General features: G+C 40.0%; 1 long non-coding RNA gene across 1 annotated transcript; it reads right to left on the bottom strand.

Annotated features, from left to right (window-relative positions):
* Nucleotides 1-4,733: 4,733 nt before the first annotated feature.
* LOC125458654 (uncharacterized) lies at nucleotides 4,734-23,277 on the bottom strand. The gene is made up of 3 exons (XR_007248882.2): nucleotides 20,381-23,277; nucleotides 18,505-18,628; nucleotides 4,734-4,840 (listed from the first exon to the last, which is right to left on the bottom strand). It is a non-coding gene; the product is annotated as an uncharacterized LOC125458654 (long non-coding RNA).
* Nucleotides 23,278-23,986: the final 709 nt, after the last annotated feature.

Raw genomic sequence — 23,986 nt, 5'->3', positions numbered from 1 at the left:
TACCCTCTCTCAAATGTGAGATAAAGCTAAAGGACACATCGTCTGACCGTAATTAGAGCACGCTGTAATATTGAATCCAGCACATTTCCACCGTCTATCTGAGGTTAGTCCTTATCGAGCCCACCCTCTCCTGCATTACAGTTCACATCTAGTTCAATATGAAAACTTGCCTGTTTAGCAGATAGAGGATATAAATTTGCATCAGCTAAATATAACTGCTTAGCAATTATACCAGGAATCGAGTCCGATCTGTTAAGAAGTTGAGATATTAATATTCACTCCCACTGTTAAATTGGCGCTTTAATTTACTAATCTACCATTTTAAAATGCAAATATTGTCAGTGAAAAGAGCTCTTAATGTTTCTCACTTTTGTGGCCATGTGTTTTTAGAATGCAGCGAGGAGCCTGGATCTTTCTCTATGTGCCCTATCCCTACCGACATCTCCATCTCCTTCCTTTCCAACCTCATCCACCTCATTTCATCTCTCCCTTTCATATCATTGCCTTTTGATCAATCCGCAACTGCCCAAAAGGGCCGAGATGGGATCAAGAATTGGGTTAAGAAATTTATTGTAAATTAAACGTGTCAGTGTCAAATGTTGTGCAGACCTAAATTTTAAAAATACCTTCCTGGCGTATGTTATAGAAATTTGCAGAAGAACCGATCCAATGCTAGAATATTAAATACACCCAGAATTTGCTACAATATTGCTTGGAACCCGTTTTCCAGTTTTGGACATTTTTGCCTCCTGATTTGTTTCTGAATTATAGGCCCCTACCTCACAAGATAATCTTGGGTCTCTCTTGTGCTTTGGAACATGGAAAAACAATCCTGGAGCCGTTACATCAAACGATTTTTCCTATTCAATTCTGTCGTCAATTATTAGTTATAGAACATAGAACAATACAGCGCAGAACAGGCCCTTCGGCCCTTGATGTTGCGCCGACCTGTGAACTAATCTAAGCCCATCCCCCTACACTATCCCATCATCATCCATATGCTTATCCAACGACTGTTTAAATACAAACCTTAGAAACTTTGTTAACTGAGAGGACAGTGTAGAAGTTCAAAAAGACAGAGGCAGACTGATGGAATGGGTGATCGATTTTGGAAGGAAGACCTCAGAGAGAATATAAAATGTAGGGTACAATTCTAAAGAGGATGCCAAAGCAAAGGGACCTGTTTAAAATCATTGAAGGTGACAAGACAGATTCATAAAATAATTAAGAAAGCAACCCAGACTTCATTAGTGGAGACAGAGGCAAAGAGGTTATGTTAAATTTGCATAATAGTGTGATTTAGCCTCAACTGGAGCATGGTCATTAAGCACGTGAAGACACAGGTATGTACAAAAGATTCACAAGAATGGTTTCAGGCTTCAATATTCTATGTGTTGTGCTGTCATGAAGAACTTCAGTAAATATGGCGACTGAACATTAAGATTTACAAACATACCAAGAGGAAAGGAAGTATGCAATTAAATGAGTGGAAGCAAATACACCAATCAAATATTGTACGTAGATTTTTACCATTGCAAGTCAGTTAGTGACTTCTCAATAACCACGTTTTTGAACAGTTCATCATTTGCGGGAAACGATTACTTTCTTCTCTCCAAGATCACACCGTCTCGTTAAAATACCTTTCAAACAGCACTTGATACCTTACAGCATTTCTATCGAATTGAAATTCTTTAGTGTGAGTTTAAAGAGTAAATATTAGGGTCTCTTTGACCAGACGACAATCAAGTCCGACCCAATCCTTATCTAATGTTCGTTTCTGACGGATACCAATGAATAGCAATAAGGAGCAGAATCCAGTGTTATTTTACTGCTTCTCATCCTAGGGTGTTGAAGCCAAATGTAGATCACAACTTACTGATATTAGCCAACTGGAAAGAAAGCAAATCTCGGATCTTCTAATTTGAATGTCTCACTTCTTTTCTGTTTTACTAAAGAAACTATTACAAGAACCTTTTAAACACCAAGTCACTGTTAAATTGTAAGTCAGTCTTGTAATCGCCAAATTGCCGTTTATTTTGTGCTCTTGAACATTTAGACATTTACGTTGACAGTTCCCTTTTAAATGTTAATATTGACCAACTCTCATGACCAATGCCACCACACGGTTGGAGAAACGTTCAGAAAAAAAACTTTATCATTGTGTGAATGTTCTGCACTAGAGTCTGGATCATGTCAGATGGTCGTCATTCCCGGTGTTTTTAAGGCTGAACTGCTTGCTTCATTTAATTCACTGTCATTGCCTGTCAGTTAATTTTTGTAACTTTAAATCTTAGATGTCAGATCTCTAGTACTACATAGCATTGTCTCTCTGGCATTACACTTTTTTTTACAAATGCTTCAACTGAGAAGTGTCTTTATGTTGTAACTTAGAAAAGGGGCCCTGTGAGATTCCCTGAAAATGTAGTTAATAAATTTGTTTTTAATGGAACTGGGGTAAATGATTTCAAACAAGGTTTCACTGTAGGTAAAATTACAAAATGGGAGCCTGAGTATATACATCTATTTCTATATTTCATAGGTAGCTGTCAGTACACTTTTTCTAGGCCTAAGCACATTCAGGTGTTTCATCAATGGCCTTCCATCCATCATGAAGTCAGAGTTAGGATGTTTGTTCATGATTGCACAATGTTCTGTACAATTTGCAAATACTCAGTCACTGAAGCAGTCTATATTCAAATGCGCAGCAAGCTTCAGGACAACTTGGGTTGTGAAGTAGTATCCAGTCTTCACAGCACACAACTGCTGGGCAAGATCATTTCCATAAAGATAGTGTCCAACCATCACCGATTTTATATGTAATGTTATTACCCGTTGCTGAATCTCCCATTATCAACACACTGTAGGTCACCATTGACCAAAAAGTGAACTTGACCAAAACTGAACTGTACCTGTCATATAATGCTGTGGCTACAACAGCATTTCACAGGCTGAGGGTTCTGAAATCAATAACCTACCTCCTGTCTTCCCCAATGCTTGTCCAACATCCACAAGATACAAGTCAGGAATGTAATGCATTAGCCTCCATGATTGTGACTCCAACAAAATAGAAAGCTTGATAATTTCCAGGACACTCCAGCACACTTATTCAGTTCTACATCTACCACCTCAAACATTCAATGTCTTGAGCATAGATGTATACCAGCAACAAAGGGTATTTACAAGATTTATCGCAGCAATTCACCGGGGTCCTCTGTCAACATGGTCACTGCCCATGATATCTTTCACCTCGAAGAACAATGGCTGCGTGTGAATGGGATCACTGCCACTCCTACAAGATATGTAAAATCCTGACTTGGAGCTATATCACCGTTCATGCACATTCACTGTCTAACCCAACTGCCACTACTGTTGGTGTACCTACATGGGCTACAGCAATTCAATGGCAATTTGGGATGAGCAGTGAATATTGGCCTAGTCAGAGATGCTCACCTTTTGTGAAATAATAAAAAAAGATATGTATGAAAAACTTGAGATTTTTGGTTTTTATTCCAGAAGTGTGAGTAATGTGATCAAGGACAGGTGTATTGCCTTTTCCTTGTAGCCCTAAGAGCATATCATATAATTTGGGCTTAGAGTCATGTATAATAATTAAGGATAACAAGTTCCTTATGATGGAGGTTATTAGTTAATTAATTAGGATTCTAAGACAAGCAAGCAACTTTGATGCTCAGTTTTGTCAAGTTGACAAATGAGACTGAAGAATGGCATGTCTCCTACTTTAGAGATTCAGCACTTCGAGTTGGATATAGCACAGTCAAATCTATCGTAAAACTCCCTTAAGTCTACTATACAGGTTACAACAATCAAGCATCATGATAGCATATTTATTATTTATACAATAAATAATGATGTTTGACAATAATTTGTAGAAAAGCTAACCAGATAAAGCAACTTTACTAAATTTTCACCTATTGAATAACAAATTTACAATGTACAAGAAAGGTGGAATAAAGTTCACTCAGTTAAAATTACTTATAAAAACAAGATGGAAATGTGTAGATAACAAAGTGTGGGGCTGGATGAACACAGCAGGCCAAGCAGCATATTAGGAGTACAAAAGCTGACGTTTCGGGCATAGACCCTTTATCAGAAAAGGGGGGTGGGGAGAGGATTCTGAAATAAATAGGGAGAGAGGGGAGGCGGATCAAAGATGGACAGAGGAGAAGATAGGTGGAGAGGAGAGTATAGGTGGGGAGGTAGGGAGGGCATAGGTCAGTCCGAGGAGGACAGACAGATCAATGGGGGCGGGATGAGGTTAGTAGGTAGGAAATAGAGGTGCGGCTTAAGGTGGGAGGAGAGAATAGGTGAGAGGAAGAACATGTTAGGCAGGCAGGGATGAGCTGGGCTGGTTTTGGGATGCAGTGGGGGAGGGGAGATTTTGAAGCTGGTGAAATCCACATTGATACCATTGGGTTGCAGGGTTCCCAAGTGGAATATGAGTTGCTGTTCCTGCAACCTTCGGGTGGCATCATTATGGCACTGCAGGAGGCCCAGGATGGACATGTCGTCTAAGGAATGGGAGGGGGAGTTGAAATGGTTCGCCACTGGGAGGTGCAGTTGTTTACTACAAACCGAGCGTAGGTGTTCTGCAAAGCGGTCCCCAAGCCTCTGCTTGGTTTCCCCAATGTAGAGGAAGAGGATTTCAGAATCCTCTTCCCATCCCACTTTTCTGATGAAGGGTCTAGGCCCGAAACATCAGCTTTTGTGCTCCTGAGATACTGCTTGGCCTGCTGTGTTCATCCAGCCCCACACTTTGTTATCGTGGATTCTCCAGCATCTGCAGTTCCCATTATCTCTGGAAATTTGTAGATATCAGTCTCTGAAAGAGAAAGGTAACTTAATATTTAGAATATGAACTTTGAATGAGAATCCCTAGAATGATCATTGAAGCTAATACCTTGAAGAAACTTCCATGTGAAAATGCTGAAATTAAACTTTAACCATGACTGATTATCTTTTCTCTTAATTTTCTCTCTTCTTCTCCTTAAATTGTGGACTTTTCTTGGGATACAATTTAACAGGCGATCGGAGTGTGACTAAGGTCACTCTATTCTAATGTTTAATGTTTAAGCTGAGAATAATGGCAGGCTAATCAATTCGACAGAAATCCCATCTAAACCTAATCTTAGCATTTACATTCAATCCTTTAGTCGCAAGAGTAACAAATGGTTGACAGAAGTATGAACTCTGGTTATTTTTTGCATCTCTCTTCAGCACATGGGTAGGGAACCCAGCTGTGGCAACCCAATTATTCTCACAACTTTGCTCAGTTATATCAACACATTCTAGGGATCAAACCTGGGATTCGGTGGTTACTAGAATCTGTTAAGTAAGTCTGCTTCCTCCTCTGCCCATTATGCAGACCAAGATTCTTCAACAAATTTGATTCTAACTCTTTATTCACTCAAACACATGAGCCACTCAATCAGAATAGATCAATCCTAGGATTATCAGACAGCCAAGAATTGGTTACAGTGCAGATTTTTGTATTTAAATCAACCATGATATAATGCAATTACAATAAAGAAATACTTTAGTTTGACCAGAGGTATCTTACAAATCATGGCATGTGTAAAAGTATGAGAATAGCCAGGGAGAATAGTAAACTGATGAAATTACATGTAATTTTGTCTCAAAGCTGAAGACAGGACACTGCAGAATTCGGTATCCAATGCTCACATGTCATTATATGTCAATGTCAGGTAATGCAGCCTGCGGAAATGATCATGGGTTTATGGTAATGTCCATGAAGATTTTAATGCACAGTATGATATTAGACAGATTATTCAATTGTGTGCTTTCAAGGCCCAGAATTTTGACTTAACGGCGATGTTTACAAAAAGTATCATAAAGCAATTAATATCATCGAATGGTGACAACACTGCAAGAACTGTTCGTATCATCTCTTTGAAAGAGTAATATGATATTGCACGTTTCTGTGAACAGCAAGCAGGTGTCTTTAAGAGAGTTAACTGATGACATCATGCCATGTGATATTCTTTATAAAGGTATAACTCTGTCTTGAATAGCTACTGTTGAATTTTGTAATCCATTAGGAAAGTTTGTTACTCAACCAGATTAAGTTCAGACTTTCTCAATGTCTGTCATGAATTGTAACGTATTTAATTGGTCTAGGAATAAATCTTCTTGTTTTGTGAGCTCACAGTTTCAGTGTTTGTGTTATTAGATGTAACATAAAAACACTGGATAATCTGAGAACTCTAGAAAACCATCATCATTGTGGCAGCTACATCGTTGATTTTTTCAATTCAATCTGCAGCATAGCAGCCTCTTTGGGCGAAGTAAAGTCTACTCTGTTGAGTATACTTTATTGGATAGGAGTGTGATTGACCAACTTCTCAGTTAATGTGCTTCAGTGGAATAGATCCACTATTTTAACATAAAACAGAAAGGTATCTGAATTGATCCAAGTGCAAATTACTACAGGTGCTGGAATCTGTACTGTAAACAAAAAAATGCTGGAAATCAATTCAGAAAAGAAAAAAAATGCTAGAAATCACAGTGGGTCAGGCAGCATCCATGGAGAGACAACAGGCTAAAGTTTCGAGATGAGATGACTCTTCCTTAGCTCTGAAGAAGTCATCGAAACTCGAAATGCTAGCTTGCCTGTCTCTCCATTGAAGCTGCCTGATCTACTGTGATTTCCAGAATTTATTTTTCTGAATTGGTCCAAGTCTAATGGCAGAACAACAACTATTTTCTTGACAATGCAACTTAACCCAGAAGCAATAGTGGTTACTAATCAGAGCATGAACCAGAATGCCAGCTGTCCTCTGTCAAATCATCATTCAATCCCACCATTTTAATTTTTGGGAAGCGACGTGAAATGCGAGAAGATGCATGGGACTCCAGTTTGCTTTGTACTTTTGGTGCAAATGGTGGCCATCTTAAGCAATCCATAGTCAGCAACAAATACTGATTCGTAACTCAGTATCCGGCTGCAATTTTTCTTCCAGTGCACTGATTAGAGAAGAAATAGTTGGTACTGCTTTTAAGAAGTACAGTGCATTCAACGAGTGTATTACAGCATGACAACAAATCTGTAGACATATCTGTAAATATAGTAAAGATGCAGTAAGTGTATAATACACCAGCCACAATGGAAAACTAAATTCATGATATGAATTGGCAAGCTACTCACCACTGCAGTTCTAATTATTAAAACAAAGGATGACACTCCATTTCTTTGACTAACAAATAGTTGATGAAGAAAGTGGTCAAACACCTCAATTGCACTCAGAAATGAAAGTTTCAGAATAATTAATTCCTTGGATTTCTCCAAAAATGACTAGAAAATCTCAAAAAATTTCTTAAACTCATTGTGAATCTGCTCAAGGTTGGGGTAAAATTCAGAATTCAAAACTTGAGTTCATGTCCTATGAGCAGCAACTGAATTAAACAACTGACCATGTTGTTTCAACAGAGGTGCAGTGCATGACTTCAGCAAGTGGTAATGGCTTGAACACCATGACTTCAGCAAGTGGTAATGGCTTGAACACCAATCAAGTCATTCTGAAAAAATACTCTCAGGGAAAGCCAAAGAAGACAACATCGACAGACAATAGGAAGACAGATGAAAGCTTGAAGCCAATGTAGAAGGTCAGCAATACCTTCAAATGCTTGAATACAACAATAGTAATAGTAAAGAAAATCAATAAAGCACGCAAGGCATGCAAGAAGTGTGTTTTATCCTATTTAGCACAGAGTCCATAATCCGAGAACATGTGTAAGCTAAAGGGCCCTGAGCAAGAGTCCAGTTATAAGGAACAACATAAGATGCAGCACAAAGCTGAACAGCAACACATAAAATGGATTCAGACCATTTCAAACCAACACAAAGAACATTATAATGGTTATAGCCTTGAAGTACAAACATACAGATAAATTTCAGGAAAAGCCTGTAACATAGCTGTTTCCAGGTCCTAATCAAACTGTACATGTGGCCAATCCGACACATCACATTGGTAAAGTTAGAAGAGCTGGAGAATTCACTATGAACCCCAAAAAAAGGACCATATGATCTGCAAATCAAAATCAAAACTGATAAAGAGCCCAGACAGATCTTAGACATGGGACGATGGCACAACATGGACGTCTACATGACAAGCTCACTGTCTAGAATGAAATTCCATGTATTGACACTGTCAGTCTCAAACGTCAATTTCATTCTTCTGGATGGATCCTATAAATGTTCTACAAAGTCAAAACCAGTGGTCTAGCCATTGTTGGTCTGCCAATGTGCACGCATCTTCACATCATAATGATCCACAAGTAACAAAAACATCTGCTGTGACATGAACAATCACAGACAAAAACAACTGCATTCATCCACTACAGTCATAAGCAAGAGGGATAAATTCAAAATGCTACTTCTGATAAAAACCAGTAACAAGAGCTGAAATGCATTATTATTAGCAGGTGCCTAAACACTTTAAGTGATTCCTGAATAAGCACGTCTCTTGGCCATTTAGGCTTATCAAGAAATATCAATTCCAAAGGTAAGCAAATATTACACAGAATATCCAAGTCGACCCCATCACCAAGGGCACATCCTCTGTGGCAGGACAGACCCAGCAGAGGTGGCGGTACAGTGGCAGATAGTCAGGAGGGAGTTGCCCTGAGCATCCTTAACATTGAAACCAGACCCCATGAAATCTCATGGCTTCAGGTTAAATATGGGAAAGTAAACCTCTTGCTGCGAGCCACGTATTGACTCTTCCCTGGCTGACGAATCAATACTCCTTTGTGATGAACAACACTGGAGGAAGTACTGAGAATGGTAGGGGCATAGTATGTATTCTGGGTGAGGGATTTCAATTTCCACCATGAAAGACAAAGTCCTGTCTTCACATTCTTCATACCTTCATACTGCATGTTGTGTGGCAGTAACTCCATGCTAGATGTGTGACTTGAATAGGTCTGGCATTACAGCACTGGATGTCCTTGAGGCATTAACAGCAGTGATATCATACTCCAGCACAATCAGCATATTTGTGGCATGGGACACCCCCCACTCTACCATGACCATCAAGCTAGGGGATCAACCCTGGTGCAATGCAGAGGACAAAACAGTATGCCAGGAGCAGCAAATTTAAGAATGAAGCATCAACTGTTGAAGCTACAAAAAGGAATATTGCATGCTAGATGGCATAAGCAGCAAGAGACACAGCTAAGCAATTCCACAATCAACACAACCAAACTGCAGCCCTGTGGGCAAGTAAGCAACTCACTGAAAGAGGAAACTCCACACGTATATCTATCCTCAATAATGGGCGAGGCTATCACACAAATGCAAAACGTAAGAATGTAGTGCTTGCAACAATCCTCAGTCAGAAGTATCAAGTGGATGACTCGTCTCAGCCTTCTCCAATGGTTCCCCCAGCATCACTGGGGGATGGTAGTCTTCACCCAGTTTGATTCACTCCATGTGATATCAAGAAATGGTCTGAAGTACTGGATACTGCAAAGACTGTATAGCTGATAGTTTGCCAGCGATACTACTGAAGACTTGTGCTCTGGAACTTGCCAGCCACCTAGCTAACCTGTTCTGCTACAGATACAACATGGGCATTTACCCGATGCTGTGGAAAATTGCCCACTGTCCAGTTCACAAAATCCAGGACATATGCAACCTGTACCAATTACTGCCCCGTAAGTCTACTCTTGATCATCAGTAAAGTGATGGAAGGTGTCATCAACCGTGCTATTAAGCAGCACTTGCTCAGCAATAGCCTGCTCAGTGACACCCAGTTTGGGTTCTGGCAGGGCCACTCAACACCTGACCTCATTATGGCCTCAATTCAAACATGGACAACTGAACTGAATTCCAGAGGTAAGGTGACAGAAACAGCCCTTGACATCAAGGCAGTATTTGAATGAATGTGCCATTAAGGAGCCCTAACAAAATAAGGGTCAATGGAAATCATGAAGAAAACTCTCTGCTGTTTGGAGTCAGACCTAGAACACAGGAAAATGGTAGTGGTCATTGGAGATCAGTTATCCCAATTTCAGGATATCTCTGAAGGAGTTCTTCAGGGCAGTGTCCTAGGCCTAACCATCTTAAGCTGCTTCATCAATGACCTTCCCTTCATCAGAAGATCAGAATTTGGGATGTTTGCTGATGATTACACAATGTTCAGTACCACTCATGACTCCTCAGACACTGAAACAATCTATGTTCAATTGCAGCAAGATCTGTACAGTATTCAGGCTTGGGCTAAAAAGCAGAAGTAACATTCACGCTACACAAATGCCAGGCCATCTCCAGCAAGGGAAAATCTAACCAATGCCCCTTGACATCGAAGAACATTGTGGTACTGAATCCCTCAGTGTCAACATTCTGGGAGTTACTATTGACCAGAAACAGAACTGCTCTAGCCATATAAATACACTGGCTACAAGAGCAGGTCAAAAGTTAGGTGTCCTGCATCGAGTACCTTATGTCCTGACACTCCAAACCCTGTCCACCATATACAAGGCACTAGCGAAGAGTGCAATGGAATACTCCCCACTTGCCTGGATGGGTCCAAGTCCAACAGCACTCAAGAAGCTTGACATCATTCAGAACAAAGCAACCTATTTGATGGGCAACAAATCTACAAACATCCACTCCCTCCATTTCCTATGTTCAGTAGCAAGAGTATGTACTATTCACAAGACCCACTGCACAAGTTCACCAAGGCTCTTTAGATAGCATCTTCCAAACTCAAAACTATTTCCATCTCACAGATCTGGCTTTCCTGTGTATCCATTGCCTTGACCTTTAAGATCGGCTCTAAGCCACTCTACCATCCTCAGAAATATACCACCATTCCTTCACTGTCTGTGTCTCAAAATAAGCAGTATTGTGAATGTACCTCCACCAGATGGTTTGTAGTGGGCAGCTCACAACCACCTTCTCAAGAAATTAGGGATGGGCAAAAAATGCTGGCCCAGGCAGTGTCACCCATATCCAACGAATGAGTACAAAAAACTTGCATGAAGCCATGTTAACCTATCTCCATTTTAGTCATGCGGGCGCAGGGAAAACCAAGAGACTGACATATAAACCTGTTTATTGGTATGGCATCAACAAATGTGTATATCTATTGACATAAGTGTGTGAGGAATGTCAACTTCATTAATGCCAGCAGCATAAAAGACACTATTCTACATTAAATTCTCTCAAATCATGGTCCAGGATTACTGCAGGTTATCTTAGGTCCATACTCAAAATAGATATTGCTGCTAAATTACTTCTTTTTGTCATATAAGTCAAGCAGAAATCAGAGTCATTGACGGGTTAACTGCTTTCTTCAGCATCTATCACTGATCATGTCAGTCAGTGGTCCTCTGAACTCAATGAGCCATTTCAAAATATATGCAGTAAATGGAGAATCCACTATATTCAGCATGATTTAATACTTTGTATTATTTTCTGTATTATTCACAATCTAATCGTCTGGCAGCATCTATCTTGCACGTTTTCTAATCAACAGGATGCATATGATTCCTTCCTGGAAAGAAGAGCGAGAATAGTGCAGGAGTATGATCATAGGATACATGGACAATTAGCTCTGCTTTGTGCCTTTCAAAATGTGAGTGTATGAGACAATACAGGAACACTTGGATACATGGAAGGACAGTGAAAATGTTCTCAGCCTATATTTTACAACATTGTTATGAGCAACGGTCGTGTATTAAGATGGAACAGAAGACACATATGAATTGCATTTGATAATCCACAAATAATCCAAAATGATAATTCAGAAACTGAAGCTATTGTGTTAATACCAGATAACAACATGTCCACAGTGAACAGTCCTCATCAATCTACAACAGCAGACAACACACAACAGCATGAAATTATGCAACCACATCCTGAGAACTGTTCAAGAACTTAATGTAGTTACATTATACACCCACCAAAGCATTGTGTCTATGTGTAAAGAGAATGTGTGTGAATGTGTCTATTATTTTGATCTGCATATTGTACATATTTCTCATGGGAGAAATCCTATTGCTTGAACGATAAGGGGAGGTGTTGTGACATTACATTTTGTTTCTAATTGTTAAGTGATGACATTAGTGGGAATCCATGCTATATGACATTCTTGCATAAAGACATCAGCTTCACCTTAAATAGCTATTATTGAACTATATAACCCATCAGGAAAGTCAGTTAATCAACCAGCTTAAGCCAAGACTATACCAATGTTTGTGATAGAGCTGAAACATATTTAGCTGCTCTATGAATAAATCTTCTGATGCTCATTCTCAGTAAAAACCCAGTCTCAGAAGTCACGTTATCAGTCTGAACATAAAAACTCTAGGGAACACCCATCTCATCCAGTTCTATTCCAACAACTTTACCCCATAGCTCTGTAAATGTTATCTCATCAGCTTTTCATCCAATTCTCTCTTGAAAGCGTTGACCATCCAAGCTCCAACACTCTCTTGCATTGCATTCCAGATCCTAACCACTTGCTGCTTAAAAAAAAAGTTTTTTCCTCATTTCACCATTGATTCTTTTGCAAATCATTTTAAATTGGTGTCCTCTGCTTCAAGATCTTTCCATCTACATGAACGGTTTCTCCCTGTCTGTTCTATTTGGACACCTCATGATTTTGAGCAACTATACTGAAACCTTCTATGAGAATTATTTTCTTCAAAAAGAACAGCCCCAGTTTCTCTAATATATCCATATAAATGAAGTTCTTCATCAATGGAATTTTCTTGTGAATATTTTCTGCATTGTCTAATGCCTTTGCAGCTTCCTAAAGTGCCCAGATCTGAAAAAAAATGCTCCAGTTGAGGTTAACTCAATGTTACATTCAGTTTTTTTGTACACTATGTCACTAGGTAGAAAGCCCTGGATCCCATATGACTAATTATCTGCTCTCAAAACCTACGCGAGCACCTTCAATGATTTGTACATGTGCATTCCAAGTTCCTCTGTTGCCATACTCCTTTCAGAATTTACCCTGTACCTTATAATGCCTGTGCCCATTCTTCCTATCAACCTGAGTCACTGCACAATTTGCTGCATTAATATTCATCAATCACTTGACCACCCATCCCAGTAGCTTGCGTCCTTTTGAAGTTGCACAGAATCCTCCTTACAGTTTACATTATTTCAGAGTTTTGCATCATTTTCAAATTTTGCACATCCAAGCCCAGGTTGTTAACAGATATAGGGCAAGGCAGTGGTTCTAACACCGCCCTCAAGAGAGCCTCATTGTTTATGGAAAATAAACATTCACCAAAATTCTCTGTTTCCTGTCACTCAGTTCATTTTGTGTCCAATCTTTACTTTTAGACTGTGCAGATCCAGCTGGGTCAGTAGGCCCACCAAGGATTTCTAAGGAGAACCGGATTATAAGTGACCTCTGGATCACATTCTTGAGCCAGCTGCTGAATGGGGATTAAAAAGGAAAATACAGACCAGAATATGGCAAATTATTGGAATATTTATTTTAAAGGGACATTATCAATATGTGCCTTTACAATTACATATATTAGAAAGAATAAAGTTTATCCTAAATTTCTCACAAAATACCTAAGAAAATGGCAAAAATACAATAAGTGAGAAAAAAGCAAATATAAAAGGACACTACTTTAATGATGGTAATGAAACCCACAACCACAACCATCTAAAAAGATTTGGGCAACACCTGCAAATTCCCCTCCAACTCACTGACAATTCTGACTTGCAAATATATTGCCATTCCTTCAGTATCGTTGGGTCAAAATCCTGAACTTCCTTCCTAACAGCATTATGAGCACACCAACATTAAATTGACTGCAGTGGTCAATTTGGTGGAGGAACAATCATTACCTTCTCAAGGATAGCAGGATGGGCAATAAATAATGATGCAGATTGAGAAAGCCACATCATGTGTGTTAATAAAGGAAAGACAGGCAATTTGGATCCGTTATTGGGGAACAGTTTTTGGGAAACAGAAACTAAATAATTAGAGCAAATGCAAACTCTTCAAGTTCAGAGAATTAGTGAAAAAGAGAGAGCAAGTTGCAAGGCTAAATGGCATATTTTCATTCAACGCTTTTCTTAAGTTGCTTTTCTACAGTTTATGTAGTATTAACAGATTTCAAACATATGTACTCTTTGCTTTTAATTTTAGTGAATTTGTACTCCATGTGGGCTGGGTCCACTACCCAATACAGCACAGCCTTGCAAATCATTGACTAGACTCTTCTGCCCCATCCCTTTCCCAGCTGTCCAAAACCACCTTAAACCCTATTGATTGAACTACTATGTCAGCACCCACAGTAAGATCTTTCCCACTTTCTCTTAGTTGTCCTCATGTCTCCAGTAGAGCTGCTGGGAATATCTGTTCTGTGAAAGACAGTATTTACACGTGAGTTGTTACTGCAGCAGTGTGAAAATCACTAGAGTTCGATTGAAAATCTGCATAGTTCTCTGCTCTGAGTCAAAGGTACAGATGTGACAATTTGCCTCATTCTTCCTAGCCTGGGAGAGAATAATTATTCCAGATTAATACTCCTGATTTCTTTCCAGTGAACCCTGAAAAAAACATGTTTATGTGGAATGTGGATGAAGACATAATGAGACAGTCAATGCATTTGGGACTGCATCTAAATGCATCAGAGTTGTAGAGAAATAAGCCACCTCACACCAGATTGAAAGTTTAATTTTTGGAATATCTGCACAGATTTATTTAAAACATGCTTATGAGTGTCTCCACAGAAATCATTAAAGACAATAGACCTAAGTTTATCTCCACAAGTGGGTAGGTTTTGAATGGTTTAAAATTGGATCCAATACATTTTGGTCATCATATTGTGAAGAATTCACATTTTTAAATGTGTTTTCCTGCATTTCATCATTATGGCCTAAAAACTGGCTAGCACTTTATTGAATATCACCCAGCGTCTAATAAGGCATGCAGGTGGCACCTGCTTATTATATGAGCTGTCAATGCACTGCCTGCCATATCAGTGTAGACAAAATTGCAATTGACATTGTATATTCAAATAAAGGACCTCTTTGTCTTAATTGATCCACATGACCAATCAATTAAGTTGTCTTTAGAGGAACCGCTGGAGGCCATAATCAAGAAGTGAGTGCTTCAAATGTACTCAGCTGAAAATCAAGCCACAGAGTCATAGAGATTTACAGGATGGAAACAGACCCTTCAGTGCAATTCATCACACCAACTAGATATCCTAAACTCAGCTAGTCCGATTTGCCAGCATTTGGCCCATATCCCTCTAAACCCTTCCTCTTCATGGATAATGGGAACTGCAGATGCTGGAGAATCCGAGATAACAAAGTGTGAAGCTGGATGAACACAGCAGGCCAAGCAGCATCTCAGGAGCACAAAAGCTGACGTTTCAGGCCTAGCTGACATCCGCCTCCCCCTCGCTCCCTATTTATTTCAGAACCCTCTCCCCATCCCCCTCTCTGATGAAGGGTCTAGGCCTGAATCCTTGTAAGTCTTTTTTGGACCCTTTCCAGTTTAATAACATCTTTCCAAGAGCAGTGAGAACAGAATTGAATGCACTATTCTAAAAGTAGCATCACCAATGTCCTGTACAGCCACAACATTGACATCTCAGCCCCAAAAACAATGCACTGACCAATGAAAGCAAGCATGCCAAACACCTTCTTTACCATCCTGTCTACCTGCGACTCCACTTTCAAGGAACTATGAACCTGCACCCCTTGAAATCTTTGTTCACCAACACCCGCCAGGGCCCTACGATTAACTGTATAAGTCCTGCTCTGGTTTGCTTTACCAAAATGTAACACCTTACATTTTTCTAAATTAAACTCCATCTTCCAGTCGCCAGTCCATCTCATTGTGATCTCTTTGTAATCCTAGGCAAACTTTTTCACGGTCCACATTACCACCAATTTTGGTGTCACCTGTAAATGTACCATCCATACCTCCTATATTTACATCCAAATCATTTATATAAATGACTAAATGCAGTGGACCCAGCATTGGTGTTTGCGGCTGGTCACAGGGCTCCGCTCGGAAAAACAGCCCTCCACCACCACCCTCTATCTCCTTCAAGCCAATTTTGTAACAGTTGGCTAGCTGCACCTGGATTCCATGTGCTCTAACCTTGTTAACCAGTCTACCATGTGGAACCTTGTTGAACGCTTTGCTGAAGTCCATATAGACAATGTCTACCTTCATCAATCTTCCTTGTCACCTCTTCAAAACACTCAGTAAATGAGAAATTTGCCTTCTCCAATTCCACTTTCAAACTGCACAGACGGTTCTGGTCACCAGTTCTCCTAACTCTACTTACTGACATCCACACGTACCCACTACTCAACACAGCTACTATTCGCATTCCAGGCTTTTAACATCTCCGATTGCTGCTAGCAATTACTTATCTTTCTTGATCTTGGCCATGCTACCCACCCTTCTTATCACTTCTATCCTATACACCAATTACTGCTATACACTCTGTGTTGACAATGTCCCGGTGGAACGTGTTTAATTAAAACCTTAAGACCAAGATGGATGAAGGGCTGGCAGTAACAAAACTACTTGTATATTATTTTCTGAACAGTGGGTCTGTTTGTGATCATGAAGGTTGGGTCCATGGAGCAATGGTCTAGATGATTTTTATTGGCCCTAGAGGTGAACTCCACAAATCTGGTGGCAACAAAATGGATTATTTCACCTTTACGAGATTTCTAGTTAAAAACACCACCAAGCTTGGTCCTGGGCAAAAATAACAATTGTGACCCTGCTTATGTCTGAGTTCCATATTAGTTTTTTCCAAAATTGATTTAGCCATGTTGCTTGTGATAATCACCAAGTAGATGCCAGACAATGGGACAGAGAGTCAATTTGGATAAATTCCTTAGAAGACCTATGTCTGTTTCCAGAGAATTGGTCCTGTCCCAGGTTCCACTCCCCCTGAAAGAAACCATTGATTTACTTGACTAAGTATTCTGTTCTCTCACTGTTGACTCAATAGTGCTGGAGAAACCAATTTTAGAGCTATAAAGTACAACACTGGTCGTCTGTCTTATATCGGATTTTTTTTTGTAATGGTCCCAAAGCGACAAGCAGCATATACTGTAATATTTACCAGTTTCCTGTCTATGGCCGAGTGCCAGTGTGAAAGATGGTGGGGATGGAGATGGGTGTGGGGAAGGAATTGATACATTGTTATGTGAACAAATGTTACCTTTCTGGCTGCATACTCAATGGTAAGTGATAGTGGATTGAGGACAGGGAGAGGTGAAGTGTAGGAAGATACTACATGTAAGTTGCAGGATAGCAGACTTTAGAAAAGCCACTCAACACATAAGGTGGCTCACCTGTTTCACTTTAGCATTTGATTGAATCATTTGGAGGAAGGTTAAGTGTAGACATTTATAAATTAAATATTGTAAGGTATGCTTCTCTGGAAATACCAGTTTTTGAATTTAATTAAATTAACTAAGAAATTATAATGTTAGATTATCAATGCTTGTTGTATTTGTATGTTAATATCACATATGATAATTCTAGAGCCATGTAACTTCAGAACTATTTAATAATCATGGTATAGAGTCAGAGTCATGGAGTCACTCAGCATGAAACTAGACCCTTCAGTCCAACCAATCCATGCTAACCATCATCCCAAACTAAACTAGTCCCACTTGCCTGTGCTTGATGCATATCCCTCCAAACATTTCAAACATGTACTTATCCAAATGTCTTTTAAACGTAAATGTACCTGCATTAACCATATCCTCTGGAGGTTCATTCCACATACGAAGCACTCTCTATGTAAAAAATAAAAATGCACCTCATGTCTTTTTAAAATTTTTCTCCTCTCAAGTTAAAAATATGCCCCCAAGTCTTGAAATCCCACACCCAAGGGAAAAGACTTTTATCATTCACTTTAATTATATCCTCACAATTTTATAAACCTCTCTAAGGTCACCCCTTGACCTCCTACACTCCAGTGAAAAGCGTCCCAGCCTATCCAGTTCTCCTCATAACTCAAACCCCCCATCCCCAGCAACTTCCTGGTAAATTTCTTCTGTACCCTCTTTAGTTTAATATCCTTCCTATAACAGAGCGACCAAAACAGGACACAACATTCCAGAAGAAGCCTCACCAATGTCCTGTACAACTTCAGTATGACATACCAATTGCTATATTTAATGGTCTGAGCAATGAAGGCAAGTGTGCTAAATGCCTTCCTAATCACCCTGTATACATGTGACGCCAACTTTAAAGAATTGTGTGCCTGAACCCCCAGATCTCTCTGTTCTCCAACACTACCCAAGGCCCTACTTTGATTTGTGTAAGTCCTGTCCTTGTTTGTTTTACCAAAATGCAATACTTTGCATTTATCCAGATTAAACTCTAACTGCCACTCTTCAGCCCATTGATCCAGCTGATCAAGATTCCTGTAATCTTAGATAACCTTCTTTTGTTTCCATTATACTACCAACTTCTTGTCATCCGCAAATTTACTAACCTTTTTGAAGTCAAAGCCGTGCTTGGTGAGGAAGGAGCACCTGGAGGACTGGAAAGTAAAACTCCGCATCCAGTGGCTCGAAGCTGGGTTGGACCAGATCGAAGTTGTAGCAGACCACATCAATCTGTGCAAGGAGGGCATATTAAGCAACCTCATATAACAGGCTAAATGCGCAAAGACAGTAATGTTGACCGAGCAAAAACATCAACCTTCTGCAGAAGTTTAGATCAAATGTATGTATGAAACAGATCGATAAAAGGAGACGGGGGAAACAGATCAACAAACGCTAGGTCAGAAAGATTGATTTTAAGGAGTGTCCTGAAGGAGTGAGAAAGAGAGAGCTGGAGAAGGTTATGGAGGGAAATGCAGACCTAAGGAACGCAAGCGGCTGAAGGCAAAGCCATTAAGATTACACAAAATACTTGTGTGGGTTTAAACTGTTTTGAAGCAGCATAACCAGCACTGCCTGATTTTAGATTCGAGGATGTATGCTGAGGATCTGTGGTTTATATAAAGCTGGCCACCAAAGGGCATCAGTCAACAACAAGTACCCTAAATAAATTAACGACAATCACAACATGAGTAATTTGTGTAGCTTAATGCTGGGTCTAATTTGAAATCTTTGACATGGCACCATTGATTTTTGATGCTGTTTCTTATAGAGGTTAATTTTCTGTGCCTTTTGCATAAATTTTATTTGGTGTTAACAGTGCGAATTTCATAAGAATCTGTGTAGTAACCCTTGTTTTGGCATCAGAATAAGCAAAGAAGTTCAAAGAAATGCTTCCATTCATATTGTAGAGTAATAAGTCTCTTGAAAAGTCATGAAACCCTTCACATAAAATGAATAGCTGTGAAGTGTAGCAAATGTTTTTATATAAGCAAAGGTGGTGACCATTTTCATCGCAGCAATCACAACACTTTACCACTGACATATACTAAAATTACATTACTCCTCTAAATTGCATACAACAATGTGTTAGCCACGAGCCTTAACTTCTGGAACTGAGTTGAAATTGAGTCCAGATTTTTGGATTTCATTATTTCCATGTCTGGTGGCTGAAAGGCTTTCAGCTGAAATTACTTTTGGCTGTCTTCATTCTGTTCCTTGTGGGGATGAGGCTTCATATCAAAGATGGCACTAAATTTGTGAACACACAGACAGGTCACATAAATGACTGGCGGTGGTCATCGTAAAATGTCTCAAAGTTGCAGTGTACAGTATTGTTCTGAAGCCTATTTCTAGGGCAAAGCAGAAAAGCTAAATTCTTTAACCATTCAACTTGCATTTTGGACATCAAACAATTTCTTAATTCAGTTACAAGTGTTCAATTCATGTTGGGAATATGATTTTTCAGAGTTCACCATTCTGAAAAATACTAGGCAACAACTCTCTATTGTTTTCTGTGTTTTAACCAACTTACTCTGCATGATCTTTAGTTGCAGTTGTTTCTTTAAACAACATTTTTCTTAATTTTATACAACGTTTTTTTCACTCATGAAATGACTGATTTTTGCTGCGGTACATTTCTGTATAAGGCAACCGCATATGAAGAGTTGAAGCATGTGTGAGGAAATTCTGGAATATGGGGCAGGGAGGAAAACGCATGCCAAATCAGATCACAATTCCCCACCAATGTTTGTATCAATAGAACCACAAGTAATGAATGTCCAAGCTCACCACACTTCAGAAGCTCACCAGGGAGCCTGGACTTCACATAAGAAATGAGACAGCCAGTATCGCTAGATAGCTAAATCACAGAGGGCTTCAGAAGGTCTTCCTGTTTTCTTTGGATGTTAACATACATACTTATCCATCAGGACAGTGATCAACAGCAGGAGCTTTGAGAATTTTTAAGAAAAAGATATTTCATACCTTTTCTGCTGAAGCATGGTTCACTGGATATCAGCTGTCATCTCAATGGCTATTCTTCTTGTGGGCATCAAATCCAAAGCCAGCTTTGTTCTTTCCAAAGTCCATAAAGATTCTTATCATCAGAAGTTACTGGAAAGTAATTTAGAATGGGAATCTTGAACAAATTCCTTACACCCTAACAGACATACCAGGGCTGAAATTGCTGGAAAAACTCAATATATCTGCCAGCATCTGTGGACAGAAATCAGAGTCAGAATAGGTCTAAAGAAGGGTCACTGGACCCAAAACCTTAGCTCTGATTTCTCTCCAGAGATGCAGCCAGATCTGCTGAGATTTTCCATCAATTTCTGTTCTTGTTTTTGTTTATGATTCCCAGCATCTGTGGTTCTTTCAACTTTTTTTGTTTAGCACAAGCCAGGGATCTTCTGATCTTTAAGTTTGTGTACCATGTGAGATATTAATTCAGAACAGAATCAGATTGTCTCTGTTGTAAAATGGCTGGCTGAGACTCATTGTGCAAACTGATGGATGACAAATCATGCTTCAGAGAGTTTTAAGTGAGTGGCCTGATTTCACATCCCTGTGGCATCCTATCACAACCAGAATTAAAATCTTAAGAAGAAATACAAGGGGAAACCATATGTGTCCCACACAGGAGAGATAATACATTTATAAAGATCATCTTACAATATTCCATGCCAGTTTATAACATACTGAACAAACATTCTAAAAACGTTTTAGGTTCATTTATATATTTAATTAAAAATGCACCCAATATCCTCCTGTCCAGTTTTGCCTCTGTAAAGCAACTCAGCGTATTTTTTTTGTATTGAAGACTTCAGATCAAAGCAAGTTGTTGTTGATTAAGCACTAAATAAATGCAGATCATTCTTGCTTACCATACCTCTGGATTCTATCTTTGAATGCAAAATTGCATGTAGCCGGAAACATGGTAAAATATAATGACTACTATAACATGTGCAGGACGTGAATTTAATTCAATCTTCCCACCAAAGCATTTTAGCCTATGGTTATAAAAAAAATGTTAAAAACGGCATTAGAAACAGAAAATGATGGAGGTACTCAGCAGATGTAGCAGCATCTGCAGGTTTATCCAAATGTTTTCATGGTACTATTTGGAGTAGGAGTACGGCGTTCTCCCGACCTGATAGCAATTATCCTTCAACCAGTGCTACTTAAAAAGATTAGTTGGTTTTTTAGTGCATTGACGGTCGTGGGATCTTGCTTTGTATAAATTTCCTACATTATACGAAAACGCTTAGGTATGTCTCGAATTCACGATAGGTGCTGTGTAAATGGACGTCCTTCCTTTTTTTGGCAGTGGCTCCAATTTATTTTAGAAATTAAAATGTGTCGATTGGTTTGTGTGAGGGACTTCCCCTGTTTATTCCCGGTTGAAACACGTCCTCCTTCCAAGGCTAAATGTGATAAAGAAACTGGATTCTGTACGTCTTTTACAGCACTCACGAAAAGAAAATCGGCGTGGGTCTCAATACTGCTGCAGGGCGCAGCTCTGCTTTCCCAGAACTCCACAAGGTAACATCAAAACAGCATTACACGCAGCATTCAGACTGAAGATCTAGTCACACAGTCTGATCACCGGCAAGGTAGCTAACGAATGAAAGGTACTATCTGAAAGGATTTGGGTGTGGGTATCCTGGCTCCGTATCTGGGGACACGTCATCGCTGAGCAGGTTGGTTAGCAAAATATCTAGAACACAAACACGTGTCTGTCAGCTCCCACATGGAAGTGTTCCGGAAGGGTCCAGCAGTGATCAGATGCTTCCTCAGGGAAAGGAGCAATTTATAGTTTCACTTTATAATTTCGCCCCTGCACGTGTGCAGTAGATCAGTGTCATTGCTCGGACATCCAGCTCATCCTTTCAGCGGGGTAAAGCACAGGCACATGAGAATTAGGCTGAAATGAGAACAAAAAAAAAGACAGAATATAAAAGAAATTAAGGACAGAAATAGCACAGGAACATCCAGACAGAAGTTGGGCGGAGGACACGAGAAGCAATTTGTGGTGGGGCCAAGGAGATATAACCTGGGCGGAAAACAGAAAAAGATCTCGACCACTTTCTACCTACACCAACCTCCCCCCCCATCATCATCATCCCGTGGTTGCGCCGAAATGCAAGAACTTGGGTGAAACCGAATGGTGAAAAAGGGCAGGAGCAGCTCCAATGAAAAGCCGTGGTTATGTAACGCTGGTCAGAGTTGGAAATTACACTGGCAAAAAAGATCAACTTCGGGTGTTTTTTTAAAGGAAAATGAACTGTAGCATTCTTCCCGCTTTGTCACTTTAAACATAGTGCGAAGGTGTCAGTAAAAAGGAATTACAAACACCAGTGTCCAATTGTGCCGATGAAAACGAACCCATTTTGTCACTGACAGTATCACCGCTCTATTTAACTGCCTCCGGGATCCTTCCTCTATTTGGCGGAAGTAAAGCCACACAGGAAACCTCCCACACAGCTGAGCGAGCGAAGAGGAAAAGTTTACAGTCATGGCAGGCTCCAAAGACTGGTTGCAGACTGTTGGAAAGCACGGAAGCAGACCGAAGCTGCATCGTGGTCTGGGGAGGGGGTGTGCGGGGAGCTGCAGGACTGAGCGGAATGCTGCTCAGACCTTCCCAGTGAAGCCTCTGGTGTGAAGCTAATGATCTCCAACTGAGATCTGACACCGATCCCTGATCCAGATCCAAAGGATTCGTCCAAGAAGCAGTCATCCCATTCCTTGTGGATGCATTCCCCGATATGCGGGAGCCCCCTTTGTGTGCTTTTCCTTCAGTGGGACACAGTGACTGGATTATTTGGGGGAGGCTCCCTCAGACCACCCTGACACCTGACCATCTGAATCTGTTCCCAAAGCCGCGGACGCTCTCCTGCTGCGGGGTCCTAACGCCGGACTCACCACGTGAGAGACGTGAGCGATCAGTCCAAAAACCACAAATCGATTTCCTAATATCGGATTCACGACAGTGGATAATTAAAATCCCCTTTCGAAACTCTTTTAGCCGTGTTTCTGCCGTCCACCACACCCCACAGACGCTCAGTAATTACAGCATTTTCGGTTTCTATTTCTGAGTCTAGTATTCGCAGCATTTTGCCTTCTGTAACAGTAGTCACCATAATATGTTGGTCTTAACAGAATGAGGTTTGAATTCATGCTGCAGGTGCATTGTCCCATTGAAATTTACGATTCTATTACTAGCTGCGCTCCACAATCAACAGTAAGACCAGTTACTACTTTGTTTGGTGGTGTTGGATAAGAGAATATCTCAAGAAAACATTTTTCAAAATGTCATTAGGTTCTTTAAAATTTTCCTGAATTAGAATTAGTTGAAGACGTAATTTGGGTTAAAATCGAAAGAGTACTGATGCAATATCTGTCCTGCACCACTGTCTGCCTCGACATGAGGCAGGGAAGATTATGGAATCCTCGAAGTTGTGATAGCATAACATCTAGAAACTGAAAAACTCAGAAGTTACAACTGTCAGGGAAGATAGTTGTATATTAATTCCAGACAGGTGATCAACGTTAACTGGCATTCACTTGTACAGCCTCCTACCCAACCCCCAT

The sequence above is a fragment of the Stegostoma tigrinum genome, chromosome 15 (genome assembly GCF_030684315.1).
Source record: "Stegostoma tigrinum isolate sSteTig4 chromosome 15, sSteTig4.hap1, whole genome shotgun sequence".
In the NCBI taxonomy this organism is placed as follows: domain Eukaryota; kingdom Metazoa; phylum Chordata; class Chondrichthyes; order Orectolobiformes; family Stegostomatidae; genus Stegostoma; species Stegostoma tigrinum.
This window is presented reverse-complemented; position numbering and strand designations above follow the sequence as displayed.